Raw genomic sequence first — 27,623 nt, forward strand, 5'->3', positions numbered from 1 at the left:
CATTAAGTGGAGATTATGGGCCGCGTCGATTAGCTATTCCAGGCATGAAACTTATCTTGAAAACATGGAGTCGTTCCTTCGCGTTGCGCCGGACTTGGGTGTTGGCAGCTGGGATGTAGCTGGGTTAAGCCCTCGCGAGCTTCCCCTCCCTTTCCCACACTCTCCTTTATGCTCTACGTCATCAGGTCCCAGCCCTCGAGCGAGCTCAACCGCCGTTGTTATGCCAGGTCGCGATGCCGTCGACAAGGCCAGGGGTGAGGGCTGGAGAGCCAGCAAGAGCTCCTGAGGCACGATGCTTAGGAGCCCCCCTTTCAACGTGCAAGCGGATCACGCGGGAAAGAGAGAGAGAGAGAGAACTTGCGGTGCCACCCGCTTTAGACCTCGGGAGGTTCCTGTAAACCAACACGAGAAAAGCATGGGTTGCCAGTAGGATTGTCGACCGACCATTGGTTGCTCCGAGAGAGGGGTGAGGGCACTGAGGGCCTGGTGAGGTGACGCTTGCCTGGCTGCCACGGGCCAGAGCTCGACCACTCAGATTTGTCGACGTTGCAGGGCCGGACCCATGCGCAGACGCCGTGCCAGCGCGAGCGGCTCCAAAGGTAGGTGTCAATAGAGCAGGCAATAATCACAGGCAGGTTAAGCATGAAAGGCAAATCAACTTAGATAAAAGCAGGAGGGATACATGCCACTGGGTCAGGCCCGAGCGGCTTGGGGATGATGTAGCCCGAGGGGCGCCCCCACCAAGGTAAACTAAAGACATAAGCGAAAGGGATACATGCCGCAGGGACAGACCCATGCGGCCTGGGAATGATGCAGCCCTGAGGGAGCTCCTAGCTGAAATGAACTCGAAAGGTGTCACCTGATACCATTGTAGAGGGGGTGTTGAAGTAGCTGAAGACGCGCGGTGAAGAGGCCGACCCTCACGAGCCACCGAAGCCTGGGCCTCAGGAGGCTCTAGGGGTCCAGGCGGTTCTTCGAGGACCATCTCCATCTCTGCCAGGACCGCGTGATGCCTGGCCTCCTGAGCCGCCAGAATGCTCCACAGATGGCGCTGGTGAGTAACAGCCGCGTTCGGTAGGCTGAAAGGCATGCAGACGTAGCTGTGCGGCGGGCCCTCTCAACGTCCCACACGTGAAGGCCAGAGGCGCTCCTGAGACGCTGCTCGGTTGATCCCTGGGAAGTCGATGCAGACGTGCAGCCCGCCATCCTCGCCTAGATGGTGAGCTATGCCAGGCAGGCGGCGATCGCCGCGTATGACTCTTGATTCCTGAAGCTCCTGAGTGGTCTTGGTGATGAACTCCTGAGGGTTGGACCTTCCTTGCCCCATGCCTTCCTGAGGGAAACATGTTGCGAAGCACACCTCCAAGTGGTGCCCGAGCGCCTCCCTCATGATCTTGGGAAAGTCTGAGGCCCTCCAGAAGAGAGCCCCCGAGCCCTGCCCGAGGAGGGCGTCGGGCGCGCCTTCCTATGTGATGGAGGGAGACGCCCCTTGCACGGACGCGGATCCTGATGTGACACCTCCTGAGATGCCAACCTCCTGAGGCCTTGAGCTGGGTGATGTCTTCTTCTTCTTGGGAACTGCCTCAGGAGGGTTCTCGCCCTTGCTGTCTGGATCCTCGATTGATGCAGCTTGGAAGGCGCGCTCGAGGGAGAACACCGCATCCTTCTCTCGGCAGGGGACTGTGATGATTCCACCACTTCCTAGCATCTTGAGGACATTGTAGCCATGGTGGGTCACCGCCATGAACTTCGCCAGGGCTGGATACCCGAGGATGGCATTGTATGGCAGGAGAATGTGGGCAACGTCGAAGTCGATGAGCTCAGTGTGGTACTTGTTGCATTGTCCGAAAGTGACAGGGAGGCGGACCTGCCCTATCGGGGTGGTGGAGCCGTCAGTAACTCCTGAGAAAGGCTTGGTAGGCTAAAGTTGATCATATGGCACTTGAACATTGTTGAACATGTTGACTTCTAGAACGTTGAGTCCTGCGCCGCCATCGATGAGGGTCCTGGTAACTTGCACGTTGCTGATGACTGGGGAACAAAGCATTGGGAGGACGCCAGCGGTAGCCACACACTTTAGTTGATCTGCTAAGCTGAATGTGATGGCGCACTTGGACCACCTGAGCGAGCGCGTGGCCTCGAGCTTGGGGAGGACTGCATTCACCTCGCGAGCAAACTGCTTGAAGATGCGCTGAGAGGCTGGGGCCTGGGCACCGCCCAAGATACAAGCGATAGCGCGCGGCTCCTGGAAGCCCCCAGCCCCCTCGTCCTGGTGGTGGTCATCATTCCTTCTTGGCGGTGGCGGCAACGGAGGAAGGTGCGTTGCCCTGCGGGCAGTCCTCGCGAGGCTGATCTCTCCAGGCTCCCTCGCGAGGTTGGTCCTACCAGCGATCCTCGCGAGGTCGGTCATGCCACTCCTGGCGAGGGCCTCGGTCATCCCATCGTCCTACGCCTCTTCCTCCTCCTCGGCCATAGCCCCGGTCATTGCGCTCGGGGCATCGACCGATGCGTCCTTCTCGAACGGCCCTAAGCTCCTGGCACTCGTTGGTGTTGTGGGTGTAGAGTTGTGGTAGGCGCAAAATCTGTTGCCCTTGGACGACTCCGGCTGGTCCCTGCCGTGCTTCGTGTCTGGTCCTGCATCAAGCACGGCTGCTCCTTTGCTCTTCACATCCTTGGCCTTGGCCTTCTTCTCTTCTGGGTCAGCAGACGGAAGCTCGAGGAGGGAGAGGCGTCCTTCCTCAGCTATTGCGCACTTGGTCGCCAAGTTGAACAGCTCCAAGGATCTGCACAGGTCCTCGTGGATGGCGAGCCCTTCCTTCATCTTGACGTCGCGGACGCCATCGGAGAACGCTGAGATGATGGCCTCCTCAGTCACCTTGGGAATCTTGAGGCGAGCGCTGTTGAAACACTGCATGTACTTCTGCAGGGTCTCTCCAGGCTGCTGCTTGATGCGGCGTAGGTCACCCACGGCCGAAGGGCGGTCGCCAGTGCCCTGGAAGTTGGCGATGAAATGGTTGCGCATCTCGTCCCAAGAGGAGATCGAGCCAGGAGGCAGGTTCAGGAGCCAGGTGCGGGCACCATCCTTGAGCGCCATGGGAAACCAGTTCGCCATGACCTTTTCGTCTCCATTGGCCACCTCGATGCCCAGCTCATAGAGCTGCAGGAACTCCGCGGGGTTGGCGGTGCCGTCATAGCGAGGAGGCAGATCCGGCTTGAACTTGCCTGGCCAGGCGACGCTACGCAGTTCGATGGTGAAGGCACGGCAGCCTGATGTGGCCACCGGAGCCTTTTGCTGACGCGGGGCTTGCTCTTGATGGTTCCCGCGTGCCGCCACCAGGGGCAACACGGGGTCTTGGCGTGCTGGTGCAGGGATGTGGTCTTGCCGTGCCGGTGCAGGGAGCACGTGAGCGCCTTCTTGTGGCTGAGGGATTTCTTGGCAGCTCATTTCTTGTCGCGCGCGTGCTAGACGCGGTGGGTAACGTCCAGGGGGCACGCACCTCAGAGCCAGGGCGTCTTCTTGGGGAGGAGGTGGCAGAGGCGCTCCCTGAGCCGCGTCGCCCATGCATGACGGAGGGTGAGGCAGCGAGAGGGACGGCGCGGGAGAGCCCCCCTCGGCGCTGACGAGCTCGGTGAAGCGAGCGAGCCATTCTTCATAGAGATCGTCAACGGGGCGGTAGTGCAGGAGCTCACGTGCCAGAAGCAATGCGGCCTGCGCGTCCGTGGGGGCACGACGAGCGTGAGACGACGAACCAGCTGGGGTCAGCGATGGAGTGGCGGTGCCGCCTTCCCGCCGCACCGAGAGGTGCAGCGAAGATGCTTGCTGCTCGTTCCCCACCGGGATGGTGCCAGCATTGGCGGCAGGCGACAAAGAACGACGAGGAGGCCTGCCGACGGGAGCCGTCTGGGTGATGTGGGCGGCGAGAGCAACCCGGCACTCGACGCGAGCTCGGCGAGCGTCTGCCATGGATGCGACGAAGCGACGAAACACAGATCAGCGGAAAGAAGATTCTGGCGCACCCCTACCTGGCGCGCCAAATGTCGGATATCGGGTTCCGGCAAAACCCTTAAGGTTCGAACTCTGGGGTGCGCACGAAGATATTCTACCTACTGAAACACGCCCACAGCCTCGCCGTGATTCTAAGCTAGAACGATGAACAACACAAGAGACACAAGGTTTATACTGGTTCGGGCCACCATTGTGGTGTAATACCCTAATCCAGTTTGTGGTGTGGTGGATTGCCTCTTGGGCTGAGGATGAACAATACAGAGGAAGAACAGCCTCGCGAGGAGTGGTGTTCTTGTGGTGGAATGCGGATGAACCTCTCTCTTTCTTCTACTACTGTGGCTATCCCTATTTATAGAGGCCCTGGTCCTCTTCCCAAATATTGAGCGGGAAGGGAGCCAAAACGACCATTTCGAAAAGGGACAACTAGTACAAGCTATCCTAACGAAAGGTGGTCTTCGACTGCCGAAGACACTGGTGATGACGCCGTCTTGGGGTCCACGGTGACCTCCATCCTGTTGTCCTCCTTGTCTTGTTCTCGTTGCACCGATATGGAAACCTTTGCATGATGCCTTGGTACTCCACGCCTGCGCATTCCCCCTTTGCACCAAAGAGGAAACAAGGACACTGCGCAGGTTGGCCCCTGCCTGGTCTTGATCATCATGGCTTGCGTCATGAGCACCTCGCGAGGTACCCCTTGCCTTGATCTCTCAGCCTCCTCGCGAGCCTGCCTGGTGAGGCCGCCCCTGATGAGGCCTTGTGTCGTCCGCCCCATGAAGCTTGCCCCTCGCGAGGCTCTTGAGCTTGGGTTGATGAAGATGGGTCGTACAGGGCCACTGCTGAGCCACGCTGCAGGCCGCAGGCAGGCAAGTCTGAGGACCCCCGTTCCCAGAACGCGGACAGCATGGAAGGCAAGCCTGGCGTTCAGATATGAAGATTCCTTTCTCTGTAACTGACTTTGTACAATCCCAGTCCCCTCTGGTGTCTATATAAACCGGAGGGTTTAGTTCGTTATGATCTCGTGGTGGATCAACTCTTGTAATACTCATATTCGTCAAGATCAATCAAGCAGGAAGTAGGGTATTACCTCCATAGAGAGGGCCCGAACCTAGGTAAACATTGTGTCCCCGTCTCCTGTTACCATCAGCCTTAGACGCACAGTTCGGGACCCCCTACCCGAGATCCGCCGGTTTTGACACCAACATTGGTGCTTTCATTGAGAGTTCTGCTGCGTCATCACCAAAAGGTTTGATGGCTCCATCAATCATCTACAACAATGCAGTCCAGGGGAGATTTTCCTCCCCGGACAGATCTTCGTATTCGGTGGCTTCGCACTGTGGGCCAACTCGCTTGGCCATCTAGAGCAGATCGACAGCTACACCCCTAGCCACCAGGTCATGTTTGGAAGCTTGAATTACGTGGCCAATATCCGCAGAGACTTGATCTTCGACGGATTCGAGCCCATGACGACCGCTCCCTGCCATCACAATGAACATGACCTAAATCTGTCATCGGACCGTGCTCAGGAGATAGTTCCTGTAACTGGTCTGGCCCTAGATCCAGTGCAGATTGCGCCGTCCGAAGACAGGAAGCTCAACCCCATCGCGGAAGCCGCAAACTCAGCGGCGTTAGAGCCGCACACAGATCCAACCCCGAGCGGGGCCTGTGCCAACGGAACCTCGGATTCATCTCCGGCCATAGGTTTCGAACCACGTGCATCCACTCCCATCGAACTTGATCAAGCGCCGATAGTTGAGTTCAACTCCATGGACATCTTCCGGCACTCACCTTTAGGCGATGTGCTAAACTCATTAAAGGCCCTCTCCTTGTCAAGAGACTCTCAGCCGAACTATATTCGGCTTGAATTGGAAGCTGCTGACGAAGAATTTCGCTTCCCACCCACCACCCACTTCATAGCCACTGTCGAAGACTTAACCGACATGCTCGATTATGACTCCGAAGACATCGACGGTATGGACGATGATGCCGGAGACAAGCAGGCACAAAAACCACCGCCTACGGGGCGCTGGACGGCCACCTCCTCGTATGACGTATACATGGTGGATACACCCAAAGAGAACAACATCGACAATGAGAAGGATCCAGTCAAGGAAAAACCTCCTGAGATACAGCCAAAGCGCCGACGATAGTGGTAACGCTCTAAACCATGCTATGGAAAAAACAACAATACCGGCACAATTGAAAATAATACTTTGGACGATGCCGAAGATAATGAAGAGCCCGTCGAGCCAACCTCCTAACAGGACAAATGGGAAGATGGGCGAGCCAGCCCTAATGAACAGGCCCTTAACGAAGGCTCGGAGGATAGTAATTACCTTCCACTCTCCGAGGATGAGGCGAACCTCGGCGACGAAGATTTTATCATGCCTGAGGAGCCCATCGATCAGGAGCGCTTTAAGCGCCGGCTAATAGCCCCTACAAGGAGCCTAAAAAGAAGCAGCAGCAGCTTCAAGCTGATCATGATCTACTCAATGACAGATGGACTAATGTCCTGGCAGCCGAGGAATACGGCCTCGAGCGCCCATCCAAAAGCTACCCGAAGCACAAATTGTTACCCCAATTCGACGACGAGGCGCTAGAGCACGTCCTACCAGCGCATAATGCGGCTGACCGACCACCACGTGGCCGTGACAAAGTGGCAACTCAAGCCGAACACCAGCCCGCACTACCTCGCCGCAAAAACAAAAACACAACAGCTCGGGGATACACATATGACCTGCGGCATGACCTGGAAAACAGAGCAGCTCAGACTAGAACGATCTATGGATTGCGAGGGCATGCCCCGATGCGCGACGATGGCCATCCATCCGTACATGACAAACATAACCACGCCCGGACCGAACACCACAGACAAACTCCATCCGAGCTACGTCGCGACTTGGCCCGATATAGAGGCGCCGCACACCCCCTTTGCTTCACCGATGAAGTAATGGAACATGAACAAAATCCTAGAAGGGTTTAAACCTGTGAACATCGAGTCATATGATGGGACAACAGACCCCGCGGTATGGATTGAGGACTTTCTTCTCCATATTCATATGGCCCGTGGTGATGATCTTCACGCCATCAAATACCTCCCGCTAAAACTCAAGGGACCAGCTCGGCACTGGTTAAACAGTCTGCTCGAAACTTCCATTGGCAGCTGGGAGGACTTGGAAGATGCCTTCCTCAACAACTTCCAAGGTACATATGTCCAGCCTTCGGATGCCGATGACTTACGTCACATAGTTCAACAGCCCAGAGAGTCAGCCAGGAAATTCTTGACTAGATTCTTAACTAAAAAGAACCAGATTGTCAACTGTTCGAATACCAAAACCCTAGCGGCCTTTAAACATAGCATCTGTGATGAATGGCTCACCCGACACCTCGTCCAAGAAAAGCTGAAGTCCATGGCAGCCCTCACGACACTTATGACCCGCTTCCATGGGAAAGGATAGTTGGCTAGCCCGTAGCAATAACAATACAAGAAAATCTGGCACTTCTGAAGCCAGAAATAGCAACGGCAAGCCCCGACGCAACAGACACAAGCGTCGAAACAATGGTGAAAACACCAAAGATACGGTGGTCAACGCTGGATTCAGTGGCTCTAAGTCCGGTCAGCGGAAGAAGCCATACAAAAGAAACAAGATGGGCCCGTCCAATTTGGACGGCATACTCGATCGTCCATGTCAAATCTATGACACTCCTGATAAACCAGCCAACCACACCAATAGAGAATGTTGGGTTTTTAAACAGGCTGGCAAGCTAAATGCCGAGAACAAGGAGAAGGGGTCACAAAGCTAGGACGATGACGAGAAACCGCGACCACCGAACACAGGGGGACAGAAGAAGTTTCCCCCCAAGTTAAAACAGTGAACATGATATATGCTACCCATATCCCCAAGAGGGAGCGCAAGCGCGCGCTCAGGGACGTCTACGCGATGGAGCCAGTCGCCCCAAAGTTCAATCCATGGTTGTCCTGGCCCGATCACATTTGATCGTAGGGACCATCTGACCATTATCCGTCATGGCGGTTCAGCCGCACTGGTCCTCGACCCAATCATTGATGGATTCCACCTTACACGAGTCCTCATGGATGGTGGCAGCAGCCTGAACCTACTCTATCGGGATACAGTGCACAAAACGGGTATTGATCCCTCAAGGATCAAGCCCACAAAAACCACCTTTAAAGGTGTCATACCAGGTGTAGAGACCCGCTCTACGGGCTCAATCACACTGGAAGTGGTCTTCAGATCCCTGGACAATTTCCGAAGCGAAGAGTTGATCTTCGATATCGTCCCCTTCCGCAGTGGCTATCACGCACTACTCGGACGAACCACATTCGCTCGATTCAGTGCAGTACCACACTATGCTTATCTAAAGCTCAAGATGCCCGGACTACGCGGTGTCATAACAGTCAATGGAAACACGGAACGCTCCCTCTGTACCGAGGAGCACACCATTGCCCTCACAGTAGAAGTACAGAGCGGCCTTTTTAGGCAGAACCTTAATTAAGAGGCGAAGCTCCTGGAAACTGTCAAGCGAGTCTGAACTACTCTGCAGCAGGACAGTCCAGCTCGTCAAGAGCTCGACAAGCAATTCGGCCTCCGTCCAAGTCACGACCAAACGGTGGGATTCGTACCGCGCGTACATAATTACGCACTCAAAATACCATGGGCATAGACGGAGGCACAGCTAGATCGTGGTCCATAATACGGCTTAACCACTCCTGGACCCACATAATTTCACTTTTTCTTTTCCTTTTTCAGGTTTCTTTTTCCAGGCCTTTCCTAGTGGCCTGATTGTCGGACCTATCAAGGGACAGATACACCAAGACGGCAAGAAGCTTTGACGTACAAGGGAATTTCCAGGTGGTCTCTTTAAACGATCATTATGCTTGTCTTACAGACCCACACGCAGCTCTCCCTTGGTCGTGGCATGTTAAATAGCCATGTTGCTTATCGCACTACTTGTACAAAATACGCTTTGACGTATTAATCAAACCACAATGAAAAAATAGTTTGCGGCCCAATTTCTGCAGCATTAGCCTATTATTTCATTTTTCTTTTACTTGATATTCTTATCAAATTGCACCCGTACACTCTGGTATGCCTCAATTCGCCAGGGGCTTCATTATGATCCATACTACAGAAACAAAGTCCGAACACTTTTTATAGTACAGTTCGGCACCCCGAATTATAGCATTATATGCATTGGCTCTGAATCATGTCTTTGGTCAATAGTTGGGTTGCCCGACACTTGTGCTTACTACCTTACGTTCCGCTACATCGGCTAGGGTAGTAAAGGGAGAACTACTGCGATTGCGTTCTGGTTCATCCGGATGAGCACCTCAGTAGAGAAAGCCGAAAACTAACTGTCATGATGCGGAATGAGCCGGTCAGCTGTTCGAGAGGTTACAAATCTTTAGTGATTTTTTCACATTATGCGAGGAATCAGTTTTTATCCGATCAGGTGTTTAAAGTACCCCTAGTTCGGACTTACGAATACTAGGGGTTGCGCCTAAATTTCTATTGTCAAACTCCTATGGCTAAGTGAGGGTGATAAAGCCACATAGTCTGATTGTCTGGTTTGTTGCGCTAAACACCTCCTTTAAGTACCATAACTTTGGAATAAAGAGTGTTTAGATTCATCCCGAACACCCCCGTACTACCTACGTGGGGGCTAAAGCCGACGACTGGTCAACTCTCAGATTTAACAAAGGCCGCACAGTGAAGGAAATATGCCCTAGAGGCAATAATAAAGTTGTTATTTATATTTCCTTATGTCATGATAAATGTTATTATTCGTGCTAGAATCGTATTAACCGGAAACTTAGTACATGTGTGGATACATAGCAAATAGAGTGTCACTAGTATGCCTCCACTTGACTAGCTCGTTGAATCAAAGATGGTTAAGTTTCCTAGCCATAGACATGAGTTGCCATTTGATTAATGGGATCACATCATTAAAGAATGATGTGATTGACTTGACCCATTCCCTTAGCTTCGCACTTGATCGTTTAGTATGTTGCTATTGCTTTCTTCATGACTTATATGTGTTCCTATGACTATGAGATTATGCAACTCCCGAATACCGGAGGAACACTTTGTGTGCTACCAAACATCACAACATAACTGGGTGATTATAAAGGTGCTCTACAGGTATCTTCGATGGTGTTTGTTGAGTTGGCATAGATCGATATTAGGATTTGTCACTCCGATTGTCGGAGAGGTATCTTTGGGCCCTCTCGGTAATAGACATCACTATAAGCCTTGCAAGCAATGTGAGTAATGAGTTAGTTGATGGATGATGTATTAAGGAACGAGTAAAGAGACTTGCCGGTAACGAGATTGAACTCGGTATTGAGATACCAGCGATCGAATCTCGGGCAAGTAACATACCGTTGACAAAGGGAACAACGTATGTTGTTATGCGGTTTGACCGATAAAGACCTTCGTAGAATATGTGGGAGCCAATATGAGCATCCAGGTTCCTCTATTGGTTATTGGACCGAGACATGTCTCGGTCATGTCTACATAGTTCTCGAACCCGTAGGGTTCGCATGCTTAACGTTCGGTGACAATCGGTATTATAAGTTTATGTGTTTTGATGTACCAAAGGTAGTACAGAGTCCCAGATATGATCATAGACATGACGAGGAGTCTCGAAATGGTCGAGACATAAAGATTGATATATTGGATGGTTATGTTTGGACGTCGGAATGGTTCCGGATGAGTTCGGGCATTTACCGAAGTACCGGGAGGTTACCGGAACCCCCCGGGGAGTCAATGGGCCTTATTGGGCCTTAGTGGAAAGGAGGAGGAGGCGGCCAAGGTGGGGGCGCCCCCCAAGCCCAATCCAAATTGGGAGGGGGGTCGGCCCCCCTTTCCTTCTCTCCTTCTCCCCCCTCCTTCCCTCTCCTACTCCAACTAGAGAAGGGGAATCCTACTCCCACCGGGAGTAGGACTCCCCCCTTGGGCATGCCTAGGAGGCCGGCCCTCTCCCCCTCCTCCACTCATTTATATACATGGGAGGGGGCACCCCATAGACACACAAGTTGATCATTGATCTCTTAGCCGTGTGCGGTGCCCCTCCACCATAATCCACCTCGATCATATCATAGTGGTGCTTAGGCGAAGCCCTGCGTTCGTAGCTTCATCATCATCGTCATCACGTCATCATGCTGACGAAGCTCTCCCTCGACACTTTGCTGGATCAGAGTTCGTGGGATGTCACCAAGCTGAACATGTGCAGATCGCGGAGGTGCCGTACATTCGGTACTAAGATCGGTCGATCGTGAAGACGTATGACTACATCAACCGCGTTGTCATAACACTTCCGCTTTCGGTCTACAAGGTTACATGGAAAACACTCTCCCCTCTCGTTGCTATGCATCACCATGATCTTGCGTGTGCGTAGGAAATTTTTAAAATTGCCACGTTTCCCAATAGTGGCATCACAGCCAGGTTTATGCGTAGATGTTATATGCACGAGTAGAACACAAGTGAGTTGTGGGCGATAATAGTCATACTGCTTACCAGCATGTCATACATTGATTCGGCGGTATTGTTGGATGAAGCGGCCTGGACCGACATTACGCGTACGCTTACGCGAGACTGGTTCTACCGACGTGCTTCGCACACAGGTGGCTCGCGGGTGTCAGTTTCTCCAACTTTAGTTGAATCGAGTGTGGCTACGCCCGGTCCTTGTTGAAGGTTAAAACAACACATACTTGACGAAAAATCATTGTGGTTCTGATGCGTAGGTAAGAACGGATCTTGCTAAGCCCGTAGCAGGCACGTAAAACTTGCAACAACAAAGTAGAGGACGTCTAACTTGTTTTTGCAGGGCATGTTGTGATGTGATATGGTCAAGACATGATGCTAAATTTTATTGTATGAGATGATCATGTTTTGTAACAAAGTTATCGGCAACTGGCAGGAGCCATTATGTTGTCGCTTTATTGTATGCAATGCAAACGCCCTATTATTGTTTTTAATTTATCACTAAGCGGTAGCGATAGTCGTAGAAACAATAGTTGGCGAGACGACAACGATGCTACGATGGAGATCAAGGTCTCGCGCTGGTGACGATGGTGATCATGATAGTGCTTTGGAGATGGAGATAAAAGTCACAAGATGATGATGGACATATCATATCATTTATATTGATTGCATGTCATGTTTTTTATGCATCTTATTTTGCTTAGTTCGACAGTAGCATTATAAGATGATCCCTTACTAAAATTTCAAGGTATAAGTGTTATCCCAGAGTATGCACCGTTGCGACAGTTCTTCGTGCTGAGACACCATGTGATGATCGGGTGTGATAGGCTCTACATTCACATACAACGGGGGCAAGCCAGTTTTGCACATGCAGAATACTTGGGTTAAACATGACGAGCCTAGCATATGCAGATATGGCCTCGGAACACTGAGACTGAAAGGTTGAGCGTGAATCATATAGTAGATATGATCAACATAGTGATGTTCACCATTGAAAACTACTCCATCTCACGTGATGATCGGACATGGTTCAGTTGATTTGGATCATGTGATCATTTAAATGACTAGAGGGATGTCTATCTATGTGGGAGTTCTTAAGTAATATGATTAAATGAACTTTAATTTATCATGAACTTAGTCCTGATAGTATTTTGCAAATTATGTTGTAGATCAATAGCTCGCGTTGTTGCTTCCCTATGTTTTTATATGTGTTCCTAGAGAAAACTAAGTTGAAAGATGTTAGTAGCAATGATGCGGACTGGGTCCGTGATCTGAGGTTTATCCTCATTGCTGCACAGAAGAATTATGTCCTTAATGCACCTCTAGGTGACAGACCTATTGGAGGAGCAGATGCAGACGTTATGGACGTTTGGCTAAGCTCAATATGATGAATACTTGATAGTTTAGTGCACCATGCTTTGCGGCTTAGAACCGGGACTTCAAAAACGTTTTTGAAACATCACGGAGCATATGAGATGTTCCAAGAGCTGAAATTGGTATTTCAGACTCATGTCCGTGTCAAGAGGTATGAGACTTCTGACAAGTACTTTGCCTAAAAGATGGAGGAGAATTGCTCAACTAGTGAGCATGTGCTCATATTGTCTGGGTACTACAATCGCTTGAATCAAGTGTGTGTTAATCTTCCAGATAAAATAGTGATTGACAGAGTTCTCTAGTCACCATCACCAAGTTACTGGATCTTCGTGATGAACTATAGTATGCAAGGGATGACGAAAGCGATTCCCGAGCTCTTCGTGATGCTGAAATCGACGAAGGTAGAAATCAAGAAAGAGCATCAAGTGTTGATGATTGATAAAACCACTAGTTTCAAGAAAAGGGCAAGAAAGGGAACTTCAAGTAAAATGGCAAGCAAGTTTTCACTCCCATGAAGAAGCCCAAAAACCAAAGCCTGAAACTGAGTGCTTCTACTACAAAGGAAATGGTCACTGGAAGCGGAAATACCCTGAATATTTGGTGGATAAGAAGGATGGCAAAGTGAACAAGGGTATATTTGATATAGAGGTTATTCATGTGTACCTTACTAGTGTTTATAGTATCCCCTGGGTATTTGATACTTGTTCGGTTGCTAAGATTAGTAACTCCAAACAGGAGTTACAGAATAAACAGAAGCTAGTTGAGGGTGAAGTGACGATGTGTGTTGGAGGTGGTTCCAAGATTGATATGATCATCATCGCACACTCCCTATACTTTCGAGATTAGTGTTGAACCTAAATAAATGTTATTTGGTGTTTGCGTTGAGCATGAATAATGATTTGATCATCTTTATTGCAATACATTTATTCATTTAACGTCAGAGAATAATTGTTGTTCTTTTACACCCAATGAAAATAGTTTGTTGGATATCGATCATAGTGATACACATATTCATAATATTGAAGCCAAAAGATGCAAAGTTAAATGATAGTGCAACTTATTTGTAGCATTGCCGTTTAGGTCATATTGTTGTAAAGCGCATGAAGAAACTCCATACTGATGGGCTTCTAGAATCACTTGATTATGAATCATTTGATACTTGTGAACCATGCCTCATGGGCAAGATGACTAAAAACTCCGTTTTCTGGAACAATGGAGCGAGCTACTGACTTATTGGAAATAATACATACCGATGTATGCGGTCCGATGAGTGTTAAGGCTCACGGCGGGTATTGTTATTTTCTGACCTTCACAGATGATTTGAGCAGATATGGGTATATCTACTCAATGAAACACAAATCTGAAACAGTTGAAAAGTTCAAAGAATTTCATAGTGAAGTGGAGAATCATCGTAACAAGAAAATAAAGTTACTACAATCTGATCGTAGAGGAGATTATTTGAGTTACGAGTTTGGCCTTCATTTAAAAACAATGTGGAATAGTTTCACAGCTCATGCCACATGGGACACCACAGCGTAATGGTGTGTCCTAACGTCGTAACTGCACTTTATTGGATATGGTGCGATCTATGATGTATCTTACCAATTTACCACTATCATTTTGGGGTTATGCACTAGATACAGCTGCATTCACTTTAAATAGGGCACAATCAAAATCCGTTGAGACGACGCCTTATGAACTATGGTTTGGCAAGAAACCAAAGTTGTCATTTCTTAAAGTTTCGGGCTGTGATGCTTATGTGAAAAAGCTTTAACCTAATAAGCTCGAACCCAAATCAGAGAAGCGCGTCTTCATAGGATACCCAAAGGAAACTGTTGGGTACACCTTCTATCACAGATTCGAAGGCAAAATCTTTGTTGCTAAGAATGGATCCTTTCTAGAGAAGGAGTCTGTCTCGACAGAAGTGAGTGGGAGGAAAGTAGAACTTGATGAGGTAATTGTAACTTCTCCCAAATTGGAAAGTAGTTCATCATAGAAACCAGTTCTAGTGATTCCTACAACAATTAGTGAGGAAGCTAATGATGATGATCATGAAACTTCAGATCAAGTTATTACCGAACCTCGTAGATCTTCCAGAGTACAATCCGCACCAGAGTGGTACGGTAATCCTATTCTGGAAGTCATGTTACTAGACCATGATGAACCTACGAACTATGAGGAAGCGATGATGAGCCCAGATTCCGCGAAATGGCTTGAGGCCGTGAAATCTGTGATGGGATCCATGTATGAGAACAAAGTGTGGACTTTGGTTGACTTGCCCGATGATCGTCAAGCCATAGAAAATAAATGGATCTTCAAGAGGAAGATGGGCACTGATAGTAGTGTTACTATCTACAAAGGTTGACTTGTCAAAAAAGGTTTTTGACAAGTTCAAGGTGTTGACTACGATGAGATTTTGTCACTCGTAGCGATGCTTAAGTTTATTCGAATCATGTTAGCAAATTGCCACATTTTATGAAATCTGGCAAATGGATGTCAAAACTACAATCCTTAATGGATTTCTTAAAGTAGAGTTGTATATGATGCAACCAGAAGGTTTTTTTGATCCTAAAGGTGCTACCAAAATGTGCAAGCTCCAGCGATCCATCTATGGACTGGTGCAAGCATCTTGGAGTTGGAATATACGCTTTGATGAGTTGATCAAGCATATAGTTTTATACAGACTTGTGGTGAAGCCTGTATTTACAAGAAAGTGTGTGGGAGCACTACAACATTTCTGATAAGTATATGTAAATGACATATTTGTTGATCGGAAATAATTTAGAATTTTCTGGAAAGCATAAAGGAGTTTTTCAAAGGAGTTTTTCAAAGAAAAACCTCGGTGAAGCTGCTTACATATTGAGCATCAAGATCTATAGAGATAGATCAAGGCACTTGATAAGTTTTTTCAATGAGTACATACCTTGACAAGATTTTGATGTAGTTCAAAATGGAATAGTCAAAGAAAGAGTTCTTGCATGTGTTGCAAGGTGTGAAATTGAGTAAGACTCAAAGCCTGACCACGACAGAAGATAGAAAGAGAATGAAAGTCATTCCCTATGCCATGCTGTGTACCAGATCTATTGTATACCCTACACTGAGTTTGGCAAGGGAGTACAATAGTGATCTAGGGGTAGATCACTGGACATCGGTCAAAATTATCCTTAGTAAGGACTAAGGAAATGTTTCTCGGTGATGGGGGTGATAAAGAGTTCATCGTAAAGAGTTACGTCGATGCAAGTTTTTACACCGATCCAGATGACTCTAAGTCTCAATCTGGATACATATTGAAAGTGGGAGCAATTAGCTAGAGTAGCTCCATACAGAGCATTGTAGACATAAAATATTTGAAAAATACATACGGCTCTGAATATGACAGACCCGTTGACTAAACTTCTCTCACAAGCAAAACGTGATCACACCTTAGTACTCTTTGGGTGTTAATAACATAGCGATGTGAACTAGATTATTGACTCTAGTAAACCCTTCGGGTGTTGGTCATATGGCGATGTGAACTATGGGTGTTAATCACACAAGATGTGAATATTGGTGTTAAATCACATGGTGATGTGAACTAGATTATTAGCTCTAGTGCAAGTGGGAGACTGAAGGAAATATGCCCTAGAGGCAATAATAAAGTTGTTATTTATATTTCCTTATATCATGATAAATGTTTATTATTCATGCTAGAATTGTATTAACTCGAAACTTAGTACATGTGTGGATACATAGACAAACAGAGTGTCACTAGTATGCCTCTACTTGACTAGCTCGTTGAATCAAAGATGGTTAAGTTTCCTAGCCATAGACATGAGTTGTCATTTGATTAACGGGATCACATCATTATAGAATGATGTGATTGACTTGATCCATTCCGTTAGCTTAGCACTTGATCATTTAGTATGTTGCTATTGCTTTCTTCATGACTTATACATGTTCCTATGACTATGAGATTATGCAACTCACGAATACCGGAGGAACACTTTCTGTGCTACCAAACATCATAACGTAACTGGGTGATTATAAAGGTGCTCTATAGGTATCTCCGATTGTGTTTGTTGAGTTGGCATAGATCGAGATTAGGATTTGTCACTCCGATTGTCGGAGAGGTATCTCTGGGCCCTCTCGATAATACACATCACTATAAGCCTTCCAAGCAATGTGACTAATGAGTTAGTTGCGGGATGGTGTATTATGGAACGAGTAAAGAGACTTGCCGGTAACGAGATTGAACTAGGTATTGAGATACCGACGATCGAATCTCGGGCAAGTAACATACCGTTGACAAAGGGAACAACGTATGTTGTTATGCGGTTTGACCGATAAAGATCTTTGTAGAATATGTGGGAGCCAATATGAGCATCCAGGTTCTGCTATTGCTTATTGGCCGGAGACATGTCTCGATCATGTCTACATAGTTCTTGAACCCGTAGGGTCCACACGCTTAACGTTTGGTGACGATCGGTATTATGAGTTTATGTGTTTTGATGTACCAAAGGTAGTTCGAAGTCCCGGATATGATCACGGACATGACGAGGAGTCTCGAAATGGTCGAGACATAAAGATCGATATATTGGATGGCTATGTTTGGATGTCGGAATGGTTCCGGATGAGTTCGGGCATTTACCGGAGTACCGGGAGGTTACCGGAACCCCCCGGGGAGTCAATGGGCCTTATTGGGCCTTAGTGGAAAGGAGGAGGAGGCGACCAAGGTGAGGGCGCCCCCCCCTCGAGCCCAATCCGAATTGGGAGGCGGGCCGGCCCCCCTTTCCTTCTCTCCTTCTCCCCCTTCCTTCCCTCTCCTACTCCAACTAGGGAAGGGGGAATCCTACTCCCACCCGGAAAAGGACTCCCCCCTTGGGCGCGCCTAGGAGGCCAGCCCTCTCCCCCTCCTCCACTCCTTTATATATGGGGGAGGGGGGCACCCATAGACACACAAGTTGATCATTGATCTCTTAGCCGTGTGCGGTGCCCCCCTCCACCATAATCCACCTCGGTCATATCGTAGGGGTGCTTAGGCGAAGCCCTGCGTCGGTAGCTTCATCATCACCATCATCATGCCGTCGTGCTAACGAATCTCTCCCTCGACACTTTGCTGGATCGGAGTTCGTGGGACGTCACCGAGCTGAACGTGTGCAAATCATGGAGGTGTCGTACGTTCGGTACTAAGATCGATCGATCGTGAACACGTACGACTACATCAACCGCGTGGTCATAATGCTTCCGGTTTCGGTCTACGAGGGTACGTGGAAAACACTCTCCCCTCTCATTGCTATGCGTCACCATGATCTTGCGTGTGCGTAGGAAATTTTTGAGATTACCACGTTTCCCACACACAGGAGGTAGCAATGTTAAATAAAAAAGCATTATATTACATAACGACACTATTTCATAGTACAAGACAGGATAAACATGAATGTATTCATGCAAATATAATATCCTTGGCACATTGCTCCGCCACCATGCGGGATCCCTCCAAGACTTTGTCAAAGTACAACTCGGGGGTGCGGTGCTCCTTGCCCGCGGGCGGTCCCTCGATCACAAGCTTCGCGGCGTCCATCTTCACCCAATGCATCTTGACTTGGGCGAAGGCCATTCACGCGCCTTCGATGCAGACCGACCGCTTGATAGCATCAAGCCGAGGGCAGGCATTGACTAGTCGCTTCACGACCCCGAAGTAGCTACTGGGTATGGCTACGGCAGGCCAGAGCCGGATTATCAAATCCTTCATGGCTAGTCCGGCCGCCCTATGCAGTTCGACCAACTGTTTTAGCTGATCGCTAAAGAGCACCGGATGTTCTCGCGCAAGGTATTGCGACCAAAACAGCTTCTCCGTAGAGCTCCCCTCTTCGGCTCGGACGAACTCCGCAGTGTATGAAATGCTACGCGGTAAATCCGCAAACGCCCGTGGAGAACTCCAAATCCGGGTCAGTAAGAGGAACCTTTTCTTTACATATTTGCTCTGCATAATAAAGGCCTTACCCGCCGTGATTTTCTTGGCCTCCTGGATTTCCTGGAGGGCGCCCTGGGCTTCAACCCGGGCATCGTGTGCGCTTCGGTGGGCCTTGGAAAGTTCGGACTCTTGATCCATAATGTTCCGCTCCAAGGACTCGCATTTCTTGACGGTGTCCTGGAGCCCCTGTTGGACCTCACTGACCCTCGCCTCATGCATTTCATGGGCGGCTTGTTCCTTGGCCGCTCTCTCCTCAGCCTCGGCCAGCTCCTTCTTGAGGGCCTCCACCTCGGTCGCCACTCTTGCAAATATCAAGACACTTTAGTCAGCACAAATCATTCATCCTTACTGAACATATAGAAGGTCATTGCATACCTTGTTTATGCTCCAGCTGCTTTTTCACACGATCGAGCTCGGCCCGCTCCAGACTCTACTTCAGTCCATAAACTTCCGCAGTATGAGAAGTCGCAGCTAGTAACGACGCCTGATTATTCACATTGACTCATTTGGTTAGTCTCCTGCGGAACTTGTTTGATCCTCTGTCCGGCTTTTCTTTTTGAACATCGGACAGTGTCTCAGGGGCTACTGTCTATACTGTGACATTCTTTTTTACATAATTGTATTGCTTACCTCAAAGCCTGTTAGAAGGTTGGTGCAGGCTTTGGTCAGTCCACTCTTTGCGGACTGAATCTTCTCAACCACCGTACCCATAAGGGTACGGTGTTCCTCAACAATGGAAGCACCTCGCGGCGCTTCATCGGAGTGTCCAGTGCCTCTAGATGGACAGAGGTCAACGGTGGAATAGGCGCACCTCCTTCTTTCGAAAGAGGCTGCTTGCCCGATTCCAGAGCCGTAGAGGTCTCCGGAATTGTATTCGGCTGGGGGTCAAACTAGATATGGCCCCTGTCGGGGATATGCCCCGCGGCGTAAACCGACCGGAAGGATAAGCCGGCCGCATTTGGCGATTCACCGGTTACCTGCACAGACTAGACGGTTTACAGTTCATTGGTAATCTGGCAGGCGGGCCAGAGGAGCGACAAGACCCGGTGGCCCGTCTGGCGGTTCATGATGGCTGGTTCATATTATGGTGGGCCGGTTTAAGAGGAAAGGAATATTTACCTTACAAAGAGTTAAGACTAGGACTTGTATCCGGCTTGTATTAGAGATAGACTAGTCCTAATCCTAATAGGACTCCACATGTAACTCGCCCCTTCAACATATATAAGGAGGGGCAGGGCTCCCCAAAGAGGGACAGACAACAATCAATAATCTCTAGGGCTAGACACAAAGAGGAGAGCCAGTTTACGGTGACTCCCTCGTGATGATAATGAGACCTAGCCTCAAACAGCATGTAGGGTTTTTACCGGATGATGTTTCCCGGGGCCCGAAGCTGTCTAAATCCCTGTCTTGTGTTGCGTCTCTCGATTCCGCTCAACCCCTCTCAAGCTATCACATAGATGCGTTGGCCTCGCGACTAAGTCCTCACACTAAGGACATCTACCGTGACAAAACCACGACAGTTGGCGCCCACCGTGGGGCACGCGCACGGTGGTGTTGAGTTCTTGGAGGGATCTTTCCAGGGATCGAGAAGTTCATAAATTTCCGGATGGAGAAACACCCGTTTGGAAGGATCCACGCCAGTTTGTGTTCAATGCTCCAGATTTATGATCTGAGAAATTTAAAGTTCAAGAAAGTTAGGGCAGCGTCGGTGTATCACTACAAGTCGCCCAAACCAACGGAGTCACAAGTCGCCGAGATCAATAGGAAAATCCATGAGGCACTACCGTGTTCAGCTAAAAACTATATCTGAGACCGGTTCAAGATTGTCCCGAGGTGGATCCGTAAAAGCGCCCGTTTAAAATTACTGCTAGAAACCTGATTGAGGAAATCATAAGGATCAATCGATATGAGATACAGGTCGCCGAGACCGACAGGTGTTTACGGCTCCGTCGTCCGTGTCCAAATCCAATTCAGAGGTCTATTTTCCTCTGGCGTTTAAATCCAGAGAGCATGTGGATGAGACTAGGGGCTACGAGTGCCATCACACCCGGTGTCGTCACTGTTCCTCGCTCGGAACTACAGATTGTATGAAGAAGAAATCAAGTGGACGTACGGCTGCGTTGGAATCTATTCCTCTCATTATGATAAACTAGTACTACTTGAAGCAGTACGCACGGAGCAGATCAAGGTCTTCATGCTTGTAGGAAAATTATTGTTGATGGTTCAACAAGGGCAAGAGTATGGCACGGTGGCTGTATATAACCTGGGAAACTACTAGGATCAAGTCGGACTGCGCCAGGGGAAGCCACGATCCGGAAACGGAGCCAGCCGCATTCTAGACTCTAACGCCCACCTGTGTAACGCCCGGCGGCCAGATCCGCCAGTCTTCGCTGAAGCCGTCACGCTGCCTCCATGACCCCGTGCCGCCTCCGCTGGCCTCGCCTTGAGCCGCCTGCGCGCCTTCTGCTGCTCCACCCTGAGCTGCCAAGTCACCTGCTGCTGCGTCACCTCCGCCTTGGCGCGAGTCGCCGCACTAAATCGCCCATCCCAGACCTCCACATGGCGGAGTCTCCCGCGCCGTGAGCCGCCACGGTCTCGCGTCGGCGTAGCTGCAATTTCCTCAAGTCGCCACAGGCCTCGGCCATGGCCGCACCTGGTGCCCTCCAAGCACGTGGCCCGAGCTGCCCCCGCGTGGCCGGCCGCTGCCGCGCCCGCCACCGGCTCCGGCCCGCCTCGTCGACCTCGTCATCCAATGGCAGGTTACAAACACTACTGTGGATAGCGCGTTGCATGGTGCTATCAGTACTGATTCCTACGTGAAGATCCAGACGTCGTCATCCACTCGGCAGCTGAGTATCATATAAACGAATCAGGTGATATCCATCTAAATCTATCTTTTGACATATATTGTTTTTGTAAAAACAACAATTATGTTGGTTTTGCATATTTTTATATGTAGAACAATTATTCGCCACAACATTGGTGTTACACCGTGCATATGGAGCGTGCACCGGCGTCATTATATACTGGCTTTTGACCATTCCGCACTGCTTAACGGACGCGTGCAAACCGCCTGTAATCCGGTTTACATCAACATGCGGCCGGTTCTTCATCTGCGCCGTCTTACAACGCCTGCGGCCGACTCTCCGTCTGCACCGGTTTATAATGCCCGCAGGCGACTCTCCGTCCGCACCGTTTTACAGCACGGAGGACAACTTGCTCGTCCGCACCGGTTTACAACACCGCGGCCGGATCATCCGTCTGCTCGTCTGGCCGACTCGGCCGTGATTAATTTTAGCATCACTGTGGTGATCATCAACTCCATGGCGGATAATTTCTGGCCTAACACATCAGGTGATATCCATCTAATATATATTTTATTAGTGCATATTATTTTTGTCAAAGAGCAGTTTATCTTTGCCTTGGTCTGCAATATTGTATGCAGGACAGTTATTCATTATCAACGTGGTTTATACCATGGGTATGAAGCACGCGCTGGCAACGTCCTGCCCGGTGTTCGTCCGTGCCACATTACATGGTGAATGGACGCGTGCAAGACGCCGCCCTTACGGCCCGGTTTACATCAACTTGCCGGGACAGTGCCTGCGTTTGACTTGCCCGTCCGAACCGGTTTACAACGCCGCGATCGACTCATCTGTCTGTGCGGCCTCTGATGTTGCGGTCGTATTTTCCGTCCGTCTCTCGCGGCCTGGTCTACATAAACATACCGGGCCGCACCTGTCTGCATGAGCTGTTTATTGGATATGAGCAAGTCATAGCTTGGGTAGCCCGGTTTTCTTTCAAATTGGAGGCAAATTATCATCAACCGTCGTCTGCACTGGATGGCTCAATGAGCAGGCGCACAAGTCGCCGCCACTACAGTTTTGGTTAACTGCAAATCGCCAGTTGGAAGGAACCATTGGCCGAGTTGCTGACACGGTTCATACGGGATCATTTATAACCCGCCGCAGTCACCTCAACCTTCTATGGATTTACATCGTGCTATCAACACCAATGATATACAAGTTATGTCGGTTCATATCACGGTCAAATATGGAGAGTTTCAAGCCAACTCCTTGAGTCACCTTGAGACTCGGGGGCTACAATGACATGACTCAGCTAATCCTGCCAGTTTAAGCAAATTTAAGAACCCCAGGACGATGGAGGGAAAGATAACCCGGTCCCGGAGGCTACTATTATTTGAAGGCCGTCAGAAAATTTCCGGCTTAGAAAGTATATGACAGTTACAAAATCCCGGCTCAATGAAGAAGTTCCGGATCATCAGAAAGGGTTCCGGTTTGCAATCCGGTTCAAGGGAAGTCAGTCTCACTGAAGCTCTCAAATATCCGGTTTACAATCCGGTTCAACGGGAATTTGTCTCGCACGAAGCTTTGAAGCTCTCAAATCCGGTTTAACAATGTCCGGTTCAAAAAGGAATTAATTTCTCGCAAGTTCGAGTTGAAAGGCCGTCAGAAAATTTCCGGCTGAAAATGAAGATTCCGGTTTGCAATCCTGTTTAAGGGACGTCTGTTCTCCCACAAAGCTTTGAAGCTCTCAAATCTGGTTTAACAATGTCCGGTTCAAAAAGGAATTAATTTCTCGCAAGTTCGAGTTGAAAGGCCGTCAGAAAATTTCCGGCTGAAAATGAAGATTCCGGTTTGCAATCCTGTTTAAGGGACGTCTGTTCTCCCACAAAGCTTTGAAGCTCTCACTATCCGGTTCAAGATCCCGGTTCAAGAAGAATTTATCTCTTGCAAAAAAGTTAAAAATTACCGAAGAGGACCTGCTGCCATGATGCGCGGTTCAAAGATGGGTATCCTGCCTTATTGGCCTAACATATTATTGATCACATGGGGGCTTCTGCTTCATAAAGCGGGGTCCCTGTCTTTCTTATCATCCGTGGTTACATGGAGTGGCTCTGTTTTTAAAGCGGACTCCGGTTTACCCCTTGACATTTGCTTTTTATACATCACTGGGGGCCTTGGTCGTGTCCGAACCAACGCGACACCTTTTGATAGGCGACAGCCACCAGATCACTTGGGGACATGGTCAAGTCTTAACCAGTCACGCCTCTTGGTCGGCCTAAGGCCACAAAATCACTTGGGGGCTTGGTCGAACCTGAACCATTGCCACGCCTCTTGATCTGGCATATATGCCACGAATCATTTGGGGACCTGGCTGACTTGAATCATTGTCACTCCTATTGGGGGCTTGGTCCTGTCCGACCATGGTAATACCATCTGATCAGCTCAGTATAGCATATTTTTGCAAACGGTTTTTATCATTGCCTTTGCTTCCATATTTTTTTTCATAACTGTTATTTGATTTTTGTTGCGTTTTTTAAACCGACAACGTTTTAATCCGGTTCAACTGTCAATTACAAACTGACGGAACACGGTCAAGTCCTAATCCGGGGGCCATCTGCCCGGTATGATTTTCTATCATCATCCTATTATGGAGTAAACCGGCGTTCATTAACCCGGCTTGACTTTCAATTACAAATTGTCAGTACATGACCAATTATAATCCGGCGATTATTAATCCGGTCTGGTTCAACTACATGTCGCCAGTATTATATATGGATAATCCGGTGTCTATCATAACCCGGTGCGGTTTTATCATAAACCGACACAATATAGAAGGAGTTATCAGTACTCAAGATTGGGATTATCACCCTTACTACAGAAAGTTGGTAAACCAGCGAGGTGATTCAATGTCACAGGTATGATATATTTCATATTTGATTGTTCTTAAGTGCAGCCTTGGTTATAAACCCAGGTTATATGTTGGGCATTATGACCCATCCGGTGGTAAACCGCCAGGACACTTTAAGCTTGTTATATGCAGAAATAGGTTGAATAAAGCATGATTATAAATCGTCGGCGTTTATTAAACCGGCCTGGCTTTTGAATATAAGTCACCAGTATATATTTGGATTGCGACATTGGAATCATGCGCTTATAAATCATTGGGTTATATTATTCAAATAGCCGAACTTGGCTGAATTTTCATTATGATATTGAATGAATATGGTTTTCATACCGGATTATATTATCTTGAATAGCCAACATGGCTGGATTTTTATTAATAACCGATATTATTGAGGTTTTCAAAGTCGCTTTAGCGCACTGGATATTATTTTATCAAAGGATATGGTTTATTCTACAATTGAAGGAATAGTCCCGAGTCGCTGCAGGCTTACGACCCGGTACTTGGGGGCTACATTATTCAAATTGAAATTACATGCAAGTCTCATGTCGCTGCAAGCATGCCCCATGACACTTGGGGGCTAATGCAAAGTAATTTTCTGCTCATATTATTGAAGACCCGACTCATCACATTATAATGAGTCGGCCCTTAGGGGCTACCAATTGCTCCTGTCAACAGTTGAAGGTACAAAGCTTTTTATTCATTATATTGAAGAGTCCACTGCTCAGTTGGTAAAGCACAAGGCTCTTAACCTTGTGGACGTGGATTCAAGTCCCATGATGAGGGTTACATCATATGATGTTATTTTCATTGAAGTATATATTAAAGTCCCAGCTCAATATTATCTTACTGAGCCGGCCCTTGGGGGCTACACATCATTGCTCAAATCTACATGATTATACCTACAAAGTCCCTTGGGGGCTACACATTATTGCTCAAATCTACATGATTATACCTACAAAGTCCCTTGGGGGCTACACTGGTTGAAGTTTTTTTTGAGCATCAGGCAATTACAAGTCCTAGGTTGCTGCAAGCATGACAACCCGACACTTGGGGGCTACATAATATGGAGTGTTCAGTTTTTATTCGTGACTGGGATGAACAACAGGGATTTCTTCATCCGAGGCAATATTCATATTGAAGCAAGTCTTAAACCATCACTTTGTTCTGCTCAAGACTTGGGGGCTACAGGTAATATGCATATAAGGAGAAATATTTTCAAATTCTCAGTTTTGAGCAAACCAGATTGACCCGGTGTCAACAATTAATCATTACGACCCTGTGGCTGCAACCCGACATCATCAACAATCATAACCCGGCGTCTATAAACGGTCATAATCCGGAATCATCATTTTTATAACCCGGCCATTTTGGTAATGTTAAACCGGCAAGTTTTTACATCTTCAAACCGGTTGAATATCAGATGAGTATTTCAGAGACCAATATTTCTTAAACCGGCGCTTTGGAAGCCGACTCAAGTGGATTATTCTTCACAATATTTTTTCTATAAGAAACCAACATCAGCAATTTGAGTATGAAGCTGGTTATTAACCCGGATTTTCTAGAAGGAGGAAATGGCAAGGACTTAAGGACCATGGATAAATACAAGCTAAACTTGGGGGCTAATGTCGGGGATATGCCCCGCGGCGTAAACCGGCCGGAAGGATAAGCCGGCCGGACTTGGCGATTCACCGGTGACCTACACAGACCAGACGGTTTACAGTTCATTGGTAATCCGGCAGGCGGGCCAGAGGAGCGACAAGACCCGGTGGCCCGTCTGGCGGTTCATGAAGGCCGGTTCATATTATGGTGGGCCGGTTTAAGAGGAAAGGAATATTTACCTTACAAAGAGTTAAGACCAGGACTTGTATCCGGTTTGTATTAGAGATAGACTAGTCCTAATCCTAATAGGACTCCACATGTAACTCGCCCCTTCAACATATATAAGGAGGGGCAGGGCTCCCCAAAGAGGGACAGACAACAATCAATAATCTCTAGGGCTAGACACAAAGAGGAGAGCCGGTTTACGGCGACTCCCTCGTGATGATAATGAGACCTAGCCTCAAACAGCATGTAGGGTTTTTACCGGATGATGTTTCCCGGGGCCCGAAGCTGTCTAAATCCCTATCTTGTGTTGCATCTCTCGATTCCGCTCAACCCCTCTCAAGCTATCACATAGATGCGTTGGCCTCGCGACTAAGTCCTCACACTAAGGACATCTGCCGTGACAAAACCACGACAGCCCCCATCGTCGGTCTCCATGGGGATCCGCTCCCCCAGGTGTCCGATGGCTGAGGTTTCACCCTCTGGCGCCACCCTGACGGCCTTCTGAGTCTCTCCTTGGCCTGTGCTCCTTCAGGACAACACCTCAGTGTCCTCCATGGCCTTGGGAGAGGAGGCCACCGGAAGGGTCCCGCTATCCATCGTCTCCGGGTCCAGTGAATCTGTAACATCCCCAGCATCACACTACATTAATCCCTTATGATCAGTGCCAAGTCATCTTGTTTTACAAAGCTTAATCATGTTGGGATAATATCTCAACTCAAGTCCCTTCTCCGAAGTCTAGTCAAATTCAAAGTGAAATTTGAAGTTGCAAAAAAAACTTGCTAGAAAAATGTTCATCATTTAGCCAAAATTCCATAACATTTAATTGGTATGGAAAACAACATCACCATTGAGCTAAGATGGACAGTAGCAATTATTTCTTTGCAAGTTCAGCTTTTTTGAATGTCATTTTAATTGTGAAAAATGTAAATGACATCCCCTGGCCTCCAAACTTTTGTGGCATTGGCTAAAAATGCCTTGGATTTTATGGGCCCAGTTCCATAATTTTATTTAAGATATTTGGATGCCCAATTAACATCCTTTCTTTATCTGTTTATTAAACAAAAAAGGAAGAAAAGTGGGAGAGGCCCCCTGCCGCTCCTGGGCCACGGCCCATCGAGCCAGCCCAGCTCCCCGCACCGGACCCCTCCTCCCTGTTCCTTGGTTGCGCACCACTATAGGGCGCGGTCGCCACCGGACTCCCTCGGTGGCGATGCCCCGGCGCAGATAAGATAGCCCCCGCACCCCATCGAGC

This window comes from Triticum dicoccoides, chromosome 3B (assembly GCF_002162155.2).
Source record: "Triticum dicoccoides isolate Atlit2015 ecotype Zavitan chromosome 3B, WEW_v2.0, whole genome shotgun sequence".
Lineage (NCBI taxonomy): Eukaryota > Viridiplantae > Streptophyta > Magnoliopsida > Poales > Poaceae > Triticum > Triticum dicoccoides.